This window comes from Cryptomeria japonica, chromosome 6 (genome assembly GCF_030272615.1).
Source record: "Cryptomeria japonica chromosome 6, Sugi_1.0, whole genome shotgun sequence".
NCBI classification, from domain to species: domain Eukaryota; kingdom Viridiplantae; phylum Streptophyta; class Pinopsida; order Cupressales; family Cupressaceae; genus Cryptomeria; species Cryptomeria japonica.
The window spans coordinates 506,239,821-506,253,067 of NC_081410.1; positions in this window are offsets into that span (position 1 = coordinate 506,239,821).

Below are 13,247 nucleotides of genomic sequence, written 5' to 3' on the forward strand. Positions count from 1 at the left end.
AACTTTGTCACATCCCTAAGCAAGGGGAGGTCACTTCTCAAACCCTTAAAGTCTTTTATAACCATTAAAGGCTTCAAATCTTCAACCACTTAATATCCCTAAAGTCTCCCAAACCATTAATGGTTAATTCAACCCTCTTACATGGTTAGAGACTTTTTGCCTAACTTAACCTTCATCCAACCCAAGGGTCTCATCAAGCCTTTAATGCTTTGACCATGATTATCTCTTAATCATTTGCACAAGGGTTTATCCTTGGATTAACTCTTAATCCAATGGGTAAGCCTAACTTAAGCTTAACCCTTATCTCTAGATAACCATAAGGTCTTCTCAGGCATTTAATGCCTCCAACCCCTTCTCTCAACCCAACCCTATGTTGATATTTGTCACCATTTCATTGGTGCAAATTGCAAACATGGATTCCCAACTTTCAATCTCAACCCTTGATCAACTCTTTCAATCTTGACCATCCATTGCCCTGTTTTTGCTATAAATAGAGCTCTCATTCCTCCATTTTAAAAAGATGAATCCAAGTTTGTAGTATCATACTTATGCTCAAATACATTCAAGCTTTCATACCATTTTATGCTCATCATTTTTGCCTCTCTTTTAGATATAAATTAATCTAAATATGCATATTTATAATACTTTCTTTATCATTTAGCTTAAATCATGAACTAATATAGTATGCTAGGATAGTTTGTTTACTAACCTTGTCATCTTATAGTTAGTTTATTGCATTTATAGAATCATGCATAGCTTAGGATGCATCTCATATTAAAACCAACAAAAGCATCCCTCATTCTTGCATTTGCCATCCCTAAACCATTTTGCTCAGTGATCTGAGAGCAAAAACATTGGTTTGAGGGACATTGTAAGATAGAGAACCATGGGACCCACTTTGGGAAGCTGAGTGATACTTCATTACTCCATAGCTTGCACCAAGAAGTCTTGTAGGTGTGTGAGCAAGGCTCCCTAGAGCTCCATTTTTCACATATTGAGTTCTATCGACCCACTTTTCCCGCATACATTAATTGCAAGTGATAAAATTAATAATAATTGATTAGTGGGTTTGGGTAATTAGGAATTCACCTAATAAAGATAATGAAATTTAGGATTATGATCTTGTGCCACAATGATGCCTAGGGAGGTGGTTTTGGGATCTTGTATTGGGAAGACGACTGAAGCGGTGTAATGTTCTCTCTTTATGAGCTCCAAGATTGAGGTATATTCCACATGAGGAAAGAATGTGATGACACTCTACCCCACCACATGTGTTAATTATCCATATGCCCTTGTTGTTGATTTTTCCTCTGGAGGTTGATTGCTTTTAAGTAGCCTTGTTGCATTTTGATGTTGTATTCTCATGTTGGAGTCTTTTGAAGTCATGTTGTATCCTTTGGTTGCTAGGTGTCAACTTAGGTCCTGAGTGTGAGTTGGAACCCTATGCCATCTCCTAGCATGGGGGGTGGTTCCTATTTGGTTCCACATGGTTGGGTAGTTTGATGGCTTCTTCCATTGGGATATTTCTCTTCTCGGATGCTAGCATGTGTAGATTGGATTCTTGGATTCTTCAAAGCTGACTTCTATGTACATGGGAAAGAAGACATTGTATTATAATGATGTGTATATGTGAAATAAATTATGTATCTTTGTATCAAGTATCTTTATGTATTTGTAAAATATATTATTATAGAACTTGATGTAGAGATTAGGGAAACGTTCCTTGATTATTCCTTGATGTATTGGATATTCCTTATGTTATAAAAGTCATGGATTCCTTTGTGGAAGAGAAATTGGATAGCTTAAATGTAATTGCATTGTATTTGTATTTGGGAAAAGATATTATGCTATGTTGACCTATAGAATGAATGATAGAAATGATAGAATAGTTGCCTTGAATCTTCTTGAGTAGATAGGTATTACTTGGATGAGATGGTTTAATGGATCTTGATGTCTTTAAAAGAAAGTATAGTGTTAATGAATTATGCATATGTGTTAATGCTATTCTTATTGCATGGAAAGTAAATGGTTAGTTGCATGATAGCTTATGATGTTCTAGATGGATAAGTGTTATGTTAGAATGATGTCAAGTAGTGACGTTAAGATACCCTAGGGAATGGATGTGTTTGCAAGAGTAAAATAATAGACAAGTTGATGTCTAAATGTTTTAATTACACTTGCGTAGTATAGAACTATGGTTATGTTCTGTAAATGCGTATTGATGTTATAATGCTAATGATGAATTAACTAGATGCATGTAATGTTAGATGTAAATGTTAAGATGGTAACTGTTTCTTCCATTTATGTCATGATTATAGTTGTGCTTTAAGTTATTGTGAATTCAGGTTATGCGTTGATTCATTTTAAAGAGTATTGATAGTTATTTAAAAAAAACAAATTATTATCTCTATTTGTTAGTAGATTTTGGTTTATTTCTCTAGGGTATTTTGGTGGGCATTACATCTAGTATTAGAGCCCATGTTCATACACTAGGTACTCTAGTTTTATATGATCCTATTATGCATGTTAGCACATTAGCATTGGTAGCCCAACGGTTTATCCTTGCTTGATATTTCTTTGCATTAGATGCCCTCATTTAAAGCTTATAGTTGTTTTGTGTCTTGGATAGACAAGATGCATGCTAGAGGTAGAGGTTGAGGCCATGGTCATGGTGGTTGTATGGGTACTTGACAAAATCCTCATCCCGAGGTTTATGAAGAGTCACACCATGAGGAGAAGCAACAAAAAAATCAACAGGGTGGTGATGCGATTCCATAGTTGGTTATGACACTTCAAAATCTCCTTGAGCATCTAGGACCAGGACAAGAGGAGAAATGATAGGAGGAGTCTCATCATTCTGGTCATGAGGATAGAGTTGAGTATCAGGAGCGTGTGAGGGAGAATTCACATTCACCTCATAGGAGAGCGGATATCGTATTGGATAAGGAGGCGGTTGCAGCTGGTCACATGAGAGATCTCCTTAGGTCTCATCGCCCTACTTTTGATGGTTCTAGTAGTGGATTGCAGGTAGAGACTTGGTTGCTTGATATGGGTAGGTGTTTTTCCATGCATTTGTATGGTAGTAACACTAAATCTAGATGTGCGATTATGCATCTTCAAGATTTTGCTTCCACTTGGTGGCATACGAAGGAGTAGAAGCTCCATTTGGATACTGCGACAGTATCATGGGAGTTGTTCCTTGAGCGTTTCCATGCTCATTTCCTATCAGATATTTGGAGGCAACATAGGGCTGATGAGATCCATGATTTGAGGCAGAATAACATGATAGTTGAGTAGTATGAGAAGATATTCTAAAAGCTTAGGCAGTATTCTAGTATTGTGGATGATGATGTGATGCTTGTACAACATTTTATTAGAGGTATTAACGACCGCATTGGTGGTGATGTTTGGTTTTTCAAACCCAAGACTATGGAGATAACTATGGAGAAAGTAAGGTTAGTTGAGGAGAATCTATCTATGACTACATGAGGATCTTCGGTTGTGCAGACTATTAGTGCTCTAGCTACAAGAGATGATTCGAGAGGTGCTCAGTCATAGGGTTTAGGATTTTCTAGGAGTCATCCTTTGACTTTCAGGAATAGACAACGAGATTGGAAGAAGTTTTCTAAGGGTCAGAGTGTTTCTTGAAGTGCTAGATCACAACAGGATATAGATTGTGGCAGGCACTGTGATAGATGATCAGTTCCCCCTTAGCCAACACAGAGTGTTCAAGAATCTAGTAGAGGCAGTGTGCAATAGTCCAGTGCACCTCTAGTTGCTCAAGGTTTCACTAGAAGGAGTTGTTTCACATGTGGAAAGTTAGGTCATTATGCATCTCATTGCCCTTAGAGATCCATACAGATGTCAAAATAGAGACCCGTAGCTTCAGATCCTATAGTTGGTGATGCTAGTGTTAGCATAAGACACTATTCCGGTGATGCTCTAGTGAAGATTGATTTTTAGGATTCCCAAAGATACTGAGAGGGGGGGGGGTGAATTAGTATCTGATCAGTATAATAATTTTCTTAACTTATAACATGAAAAGCATAACAAATCTGTGTACCGGTAACCCAAAAATAATGCAGTAAATAAGAATAGCATCCACAACATAAGAAACACACCATGACACAATATTTTCATGAGGAAACTTGGTGTAGGAAAAACCTCGGTGGGATTTGTGACCCACAATATTCACTTACTGGCCAATAAGAGAATATTACTGCTTACAATAGGAGCCTGCACATGCAGGAAGGCCAAGTGCTTAGAGCTCACTGCTCAAATACAAAGAAGTCACATTGACTTATGAAATGGATTATACTAATCCAATGTCTTGTACTACTTCAGATCAACATCTAATATGCTAGATCCAGTACCGGTTTAAGCTCTGCTACATACATAAACACTTATCCAATATCTGCCTTATAATTCACATATTAGGTCTGCATTAATCCTTCCGTCTCTCTATCTATCTCTATCTCTCTAAATGATCTACAATAATCTCATACATATATGAGTCATATTACAATCTACCAAGTAGGCTTACAAAAGATTTTAAAATTAATTACAAAGTATATTTATACAAAATTCCTATCGGCTAGGGTGCCGGTAATCTTTCTTTTGGTGTCGGTGATCTGTATGTCGGTGTAGAGTCTACCGGTGCCGGTGCCTGTGTCTACCTACCGATATCACATGATTGTAAGGTTGCCATCAATGAAAATACCTTCAATCACCTATAATTTCTCATTGGAGTGTACATTTTCCAACAATCTCCCCCTTTGGCATTGATGGCAACACTCATGAGAAAAATCAAAAAGTGTCCAAAAATGATGTCCAAAAAGATTTTCTTACCAAAACTATGTTGTCAAAAATCTATGCTTCCCCTGAGTTGATGATGTCCTATTCTAATAATTTTTCTCATCTTACTACTCCCCCTTTGACATTAATGACAAAGGTTGTCATTCGCTATCAGTGGAGTGTGTTTCCTGCCTGGATCCTTGTATCCTGTGGGTTACAATCTGAAAGAGTTCTGCTAATATCAAATTTAGACTCTCAGTGAAATTTTCACTGTCTTTCAGTGCAGCCTCTGTCCTTTGAATAGTAGCGATGAGGTGATGCATTTGTTCCTTCGGTGTCTTCAGTCCTTGAACAAGTGCCTCAGAGATTTCTTTTCTCAAAGAGATGAGGTAGTCCAATTTGGGGCTGAGTTTGCATTTAAGGTCTTTTGCCTTCCCTTTTATTTTGTCTTTCTCATTTTCAAATTTCTCAAGTTTTTCTTCAAGACTATGTATCTTCTTCTCTATAACTGATAATGGTTCAGATGAATTGATGAGGTTATCAACTATATTGTCAATCTCCTTTTGTACCTTACTAATTTCCTTGTCTATATCTGTTGTCAAAACATTTGTCTTGCATGTATCTCTATAGAGCTCCTTAAACTCCATTATTGTTTTGCTTAGTGCCGGTAAAAGGGTGCCAATGTGTGGCATGCACTTCTTTATTGTTTCATCAAATAATTTCTCTTTCTCTTTATTCATTTTCTCCTTAACTATGTCCTCATTTATTTGATCAACTATCAAAATGTTGCCGGTGATGTATTTAGACAATGTGTCTAGTTGACCTAAAGAATATTTATTATCCACAATGCACTTGGGTGCTATCAATTTAAGAATGGGGATTGTATCATCAATAGCCTTATAGGCTTGTGCATTACACTTTGTGAGTTTCTTTATTGAGTCCAATAAGACCTCTATTACATTTGTAGGCCAAAATTCTGCTATAGAAGTACCAGATGTTTGTCCAATTATTTTTACAATTTCCATGCTGCCGATTGTAGTAATAACCTTTCTTTCCTCTTTCTCAAGAGGATCTATTAGTAAAGGTTTTGGTTTTTCAGTTTGTGCCAGTGGCATTGTCTCAATTTGAACTTGTACATCTACCTGTTTCTGTTCTAGTGCCTCAAATGGTTTCTCTAAGCTCTCAACTGTCGGTTTCTCAGATGTAGTCTCTGAATGTACTTCCGGTTTCTATGTATTTGCCTCTGCACTATTCATTTCTGGTTTCTTTGATTGTTTCTCAGTAGAGTTCTCTGCCGGTTTCTCTGACTCTGTGCTAACATTAATTTCCACATCTGCAGTTGGTGGCTTAGTAGCCACATCTTCTTTTTTATCCTCAGTTGTTTCTTTATCTACCACAATATTCACCTCATGTGTATCAATACTCATGATATACAAAACTTCAGACTCAGGATTTGTATCCTCTAGAGGAGTCTCCATACTCTCTGTAGTCAGTTGTGTGTCAACTGTTTCTACCCATGGAATATCAGAAGGAGGTGGGGGTAAGTTATCAGTTATTTTTAAGTTTGCAAGTCCACCTTCCTTACCTTTCCCCTTATCCCTATCTTTTTGATATACTTTGATAGTCTTGGGTCTTTTGAGTTCTTCCTGTTTCTCCTTTTCAACAAAGAATATGTCCCATTGGTCTGCAGTCTCTTCTAAAATTTCATTCATTCTCCCTACCATCAGTGCTACATGCCGGTGACCAGTTGAGAATACAGTCCGGTTGGCCTCACTGATTAATTGATCAATATCTTCCGGTGAGTTCACTGGGTGAACTGCAAGTAATTTCTAAATTTTTTATATTCTTATCCAGCTCAAAAATAGCTACCCTTCTAGCTTCAAGTCTTATGTAAAGATCAGTGGGAATTTCATTAACAATTTCCATCAAAAACTTCTTGTAAATATCTAAGTGTAAAATTACACTATTTTCTATGCTCTCTCTATCATCAATGTAAAGTGTATTGTATAGTTTGCTAATGTTCTTCAGCTTTCCATCCTCTGTTATTTCACTAAGGAGTTTATATAGTGGAGCAATGTCTTGTTTTACCTTTTTCTTCTTAGGAGTCAACTTCTTTACTGGAGGCCTTACTGCCTGTTGCTTTTGTCTAGTTCTCCTAGGTGTGGGTGAGGGTGTCGGTGAGGGTTTCTTTTCCTTTCCACCCTTTTGAATACTACCGATATATCACTCTCAGAAGAAGTTCCAACCGGTGAAAGATGAGCTTCTAGTTGAAGTCTTTCCAACTCACTTTCCTTGATACCAGTTTGTTTCAAAACATCTTCCTTAATAGCTTTTGCTTGTCAGGTTCCTTTTTTCATAGTTTGTTCAACTTTCTTAACCCTTTTCCTTGTCTGAATTCCACTTTCAATTGCTTCTACATTTCCAAAGACTTTCTTAGTGGGTTCTTTTGGTGCTTCAAGGAGGGATTTTGCATAAGTTTCTATGATGTTATCATCTGTTTCATATCCCATTTCAGTTACCCAGATAGTCCTAGGGACAACTGCCTCCATCAAGATTTCATCTTTCTTAATTAAAAAACATATTTCCTTTTGATATTTATCCACAATTTCCTGTGAAAGTCTTTTTCTAGTCTTCATTCGAGTTTTTAGTGCTTGAAAATGTTCATTTATGTTTTTCTCCCTGTTATCTCCCATGTTGTTTAGTGTATCCAAAAGTTGCTTTCCTACCAGTATGTCAAAACCAAAATCTCTCCTACCAATACCGGGTACTTCTTTAGTAATATACAACATTAAACATATAAGTAAATTTCCAAATCTAAAGGTTCCTTTCTTATCTCCCTTTATCTTCTTTAGATTGTCTATTAATTCATATTTGAGCCATTCACACACATTTTTTCTAGCATTGTTGTTAACCATATCATATGCACTTTTGATACATAGGCTTGATACTGAGTTTAACCTATTTGCATGTGTATCCTTGTAGCCTAAAATCATACTAATAAATCTAACATTGATATCCTTCACATCATTTACCCTTAGAGACCTTTTGTCAAATGTTGCACCGGTTAGGGCCATTACTGTGTCATTAGAGACCTTTTTTGTTCTATCACGCCTGCTACCGGTGAAAGGTAACCTTGTTACTGCCTTTACTGCTTCTTTGGTGATCTTATGGATTGAATCCAACCAAAATAATTCCCCATGAACTCTTCTTAGCACAATCCTTATAATATCCTTGGAAAAATCCGGGACACTAAGGATTTCAGTAAAACCTAGGGTTTCCACTATCTTATGTTCCGGTTTGATATTTCCAGATTCATCACAAATCACAGTGCGATACATGTTCTTGATTTCATCATCTCCTAATTCCTATATATGACAATGTATGTATATCCTAGGGTCTTCAGCATATACTACTCCCTTAGGAATTTGAGAAAATGCACCTAGGGTATCATCTTTCTTTGCTATTTTGGGAACAAGCTTGAATACGGGTCTAGGGCGCTTGATTACTTCAATCACAGTAGGGTTTGCAATAAATTCAGGAGTGGATGAGGAAGCCATTGTTATAAATACCTCAATCTTCCTTTAGGATGAGTGCTTGGATGAACTGCTTCACTTCTTCACTAAGGATGCCTTCGCTCGGGAATTTTTGCACTCTCGAAGATTTGAATGCTTGGTGAATGAAAAAGAGCCAAAACACTTACTTTATAATGTTATACCACATTTAATACTTGCCGATTAAGTCACAACTTAACTCATCTGCTGGTAAAGAAGTAATTTCAACTTCTCACCATCAACCAAGGGTATGTTAGCATGTTTTTCAGTTTGTTGCTAAATCCCCAAAGGATTTTCCTTCAGTTAGTTGAAGAGTCGCCTACCAATGGAGTGTTACTATGTTCTGCCGGTGGAGGAGTATTCCCATCAACATTCTGATCTGACTTTCTGATCCATTGTTTTGAGAATTCTTGCTTTACCTCTTCAACTTTTTCTTTACCTTTCAAACTAGGACCTTTGTTATTTGTCGATGAAGTCTTGCTTCTACAAATTTTTGCAAGATGTCCAATTTTGTTACAAGCATAACAAGTCACATTGTTTTTCTGAATAGCTTTCCCATATCCTATGCAGGTATGTGTTCTACATTGATTAGATAAGTGTCCAAATCTTCCACAAACATAACATCTTACATTCATTCTACAGTTTTCTGAATTATGACCAATTTTGTTGCATTTAGAACATTGACTGGTGGGTGTATTAGTGTTCTAATAATTTCTATATCTACATTGATTTTCTCTATGACCATACTTGTTACAGTTAAAGCATTTCCCATTGAATTTGTAAGCATTAGGTTGTCTTACCGGTTTACTATGATCATGATTGTTTGCAGTACTGGAGTTTTCACCAATTTCAAAGCCAAGGCCATTTGTATCACCATTAGGTTTCTGATTCTTTAGCATGTCAACAAGTTCTTCTGAACTCTTCTTGAATTTCTCCTTGTGTTGATTTACAGCAATCAGTTCATTCTCCAACATTTCTTTCTGTCTCATGAGTTCAATTCTGTCATTTTGTGTATGCATCAAATCTATCTTCAAAATATCATTTTCATGTCCGAGTCTTGTGTTTTCATTTCCAACATCATTTAGTCTTCTAGCCAAATCATCTTCATTCTTCTTTCTATCTTCAATTTCTTTACAAAATCTCATATTTATATCTTGCATCTCATTCTTCATTGTACAGTTATCTTGTCTCAGTTGGTTCACCAAATAATTAAGAGTTTCCTTTTCATCTTCATCATTCTAAATCTTTTCACAAAGTTCTCTTCTTCTATTCCTTGCTATAGTGAAATTTTCTTGAAGTCCTTAAATAATATCCTATGCAGCCTTCAGATCATCCTCAAGTTTGATATTCTTCACCTTTTCTACATCATAGTCTGAAAGAGCTATTTCCAATTGCTCTCTCAAATTTTCCATCTCTACCGGTGTCATGATCTTCCTCAAGCTATTAGGATTTTGACAATAGAGGACCATGCTCTGATACCAATTGTTAGAATTCCCAAAGATACTAACAGGGGGGGGGGTGAATCAGTATCTGACTAGTATAATAATTTTCTTAACTTATAACATGAAAAACATAACAAATCTGTGTACCGGTAAACCAAAAATAATGTAGTAAATAAGAATAGAATCCACAACATTAGAAACACACCATAACACAATATTTTAACAAGGAAACCCGATGTGGGAAAAACCTCAATGGGATTTGTGACCCACAATATTCACTGACTGGCCAATAAGAGAATATTACTGCTTACAATAGGGGCTTGCACATGCAGGAAGGCCAAGTGCCTAGAGCTCATTGCTCAAATAAAAAGAAGTCACACTGACTTACAAAATGGATTATACTAATCCAATGTCTTATACTGCTTCAGATCAGCATCTACTATGCTAGATTCAATACCGGTTTAAGCTCTGCTACATACATAAACCCTTATCCAATATCTGCCTTATAATTCGCATATTAGGTCTTCATTAATCCTTCTGTCTCTCTATCTATCTCTATCTCTCTAAATGATCTACAATGATCTCATACATTTATGAGTCATATTACAATCCACCAAGTCGGCTTACAAAATATTTTGCAATTAATTAAAAGTATATTTATACCAAATTCCTGTTTGCCAGGGTGCCGATAATCTTTCTTTTGGTGCCGGTGATCTGTATGCCGGTGTAGAGTTTGCCGGTGCTGGTGCCTATGTCTACCTACCTGTATTGCATGATTGTAAGGTTTCTATCAATGACAATACCTTCAATCACCTACAATTTCTCATTGGAGTGTGCATTTGCCAACATTGATGATGTCTGGTGCATGAGATTTCTTAGGAGTTGTCATTGATGACAAATCGACCTATTGATTTTATTCAGTATGGATTTTGGGATATAAAATTGTCTTGATGATCAAATTTAATTTGATTGAGTATGAGAGTTAGATTATTACGCAATTCCATCCTTTGGTGTTGTTTCTTAAGCATGTTATAAGGTCTGGTATCCGGTAGACTATTAAAATAGGGTTATCATCATAATCGGTGGTGTAACATATGGACCAGATTCTTTGAGGTGATTGTGGTGGTTGTTGGTCAGTTCAAGCTAATTGGACTGACTTATGGGAAGCATGTGATAATATCTTTTGGATCCAAAATATGGTTTTGTGAATATTTGAGCCGACTTGAAGCTACACGTTTCATATTTTGATATTTTGAGAAGCCGACTTGTGGGAGATCAATTTTGTTAGTGTGGATATATAAGACCGACTTGGATAATGTATTTGAGTGATGATATGATATGTGAGATGATTTTAGGAGTGATTGAGGGAAGTTTCACATGCGCACGTTAAGTTTTGTTGATTTGGTAAACAATATTAGAGCAGAACAAAGTAGTTTATCAAAACATCAACAACGGATGATTTTGTGCCTAATTGAAACTGTCATTTCACATAGTTAGCTACTTCTCTTCAATTCATTACTCATTGTAATCATTTTTTATTATCCTATAAGGTAGTGAGCCTTCCTTCGATTTGTAGCCCGTTTGTAATTGAGCAGTGAGCTCTAGGAAGTGTGTCTGAATTCATGTGCATTCTCCTTATGTAATATTACTCTACTATTGGCCATAATATAATAATATCGTGGGTTCAAATCCCACCATGGTTTTCCCCTTTCTAGGTTTCCATGTAATTTTTTTGGTGTTATGGTTATGTGCTTATTTGCTTTGTGTTTCTGCATTTTTCGTTTCTTTCTTGTGCATCTAGTGGATAAAGAATTAGGTTAACAAATTTGACAACTATAGAACACTGATTCACCCCCCCTTTCAGTGTTCATTGATTACAATAATTGGGATCAGAGCCTAGTTCCTTTGAGGAAGCCTAACAATTTGAGGAAGATCCGGAAGATTGAATCAATGGAATCCGGTTTGCAGAGACAACTTATTGTGGCACTTGAAGATCTTGATACAATAATGAAGGAAAAGAGTAGCCTAAAAAGAAATCTAAATGCATCTACAAACTTCATTGCAACCCTAAAATATCAATTGAACACTTCTTGGGAAAAGAGAAAGGAGATGATGGACAAGCTGAAGGAAAAAGAAGAACAAAGTATTGACAATCAAATTCTACAAGATAAGACAGATGAATGTGAAAAGATTGCTAGAGAGAATGCAGTATTGAAGAATGAGGTGCAATCCATTGTGATGAAGCTAACAAAGGAGATTGAAGAATAGAAGAAGAATGAAGAAAAAATGACCCAAACATTGAAGGAAAAATCAGATGAATGTAGAAAACTAACCTATGAGAATGACCAGCTGAAGCTTGAATTCGTGCAAATAAAGAATGACAGACAAGAACTTGAAAGGTAGATCATAATCCTGAGAGATGAACTTGCTACTGCTAATGATTACAAAGACAAATTTAATGCTAGCTCAGAAAGGTTTGATGAGATGTTGGATAGTCAGAGACATGGAAAAGACACAAGAGGACTTGGCTATGAGAAAGGAGAATCCTCCATTTCTAGAGAGAGAAATGCAAAATCTAATCATCAGCAGAACAAGAAACCTCTGGTAAGACAACCTAATGCCTATAAATTCAAAGGTAGATGTTTTACTTGTAATAGATTCAATCATATGAAAAATCAATTCAGAAGTCAGATGAACAATGGGATGATGAATAATGTGATGAATAATGGTCCTACCTTTATCGACCAATGTTTCAAATGCAACAACTTTGGTCACAAGTAAAATATGTGCAAAATGATAAATAATTTCTAGATTAAGAGATGCTATGCTTGTGGAAAGTTTGGACATATCTCTAACCAATGCAAGATGTGACAAAATCAAATTAATTTTAGACCAATGCAAAGAAATGTTGTCTTCCATGCTTGCAACAAACATGGACATATTGCAGAATATTGCAGAAGTAGGAACAATGGTCCGGTGAACACGAATAAATTTGATGAGAAAGGAAAATAAAAGGTAGATGAAATTAGAGATTAGCATAAGAAGATGTGGGTTAAGAAAGAAGATCAAAATGTACAAAATGGCTTCATACTTGAATCCGATGATGGAACATCATCCAGTAACTAGAGTTTTTTGGCCTTAGGGGGAGTTTTTCACGCAGATCAATAGAACACCCTCTTCAGAGATTTGTAACCGGTTTCAGAAGGTTGTAGAAGATCTAGATCAAGCATGCAGATAATATCCGAAAGATTTTATGGAGATTTGAGACTCCAATAGGCGATTTCATGAAAAGTAAGATTTTTGGAAGCTTGAAGGATGAGAATTTATTACAACTCAAAATTAGGTTTTAAAAGGTTAAAGGGGCATTTAAAAATTTTATTCTTCATAATGAAAATGAGAGAAAAGAGTAGAGAAGAAAAGTGAAAGAGATTTGACAACAAAAATTGAGCTTGAAGCGATC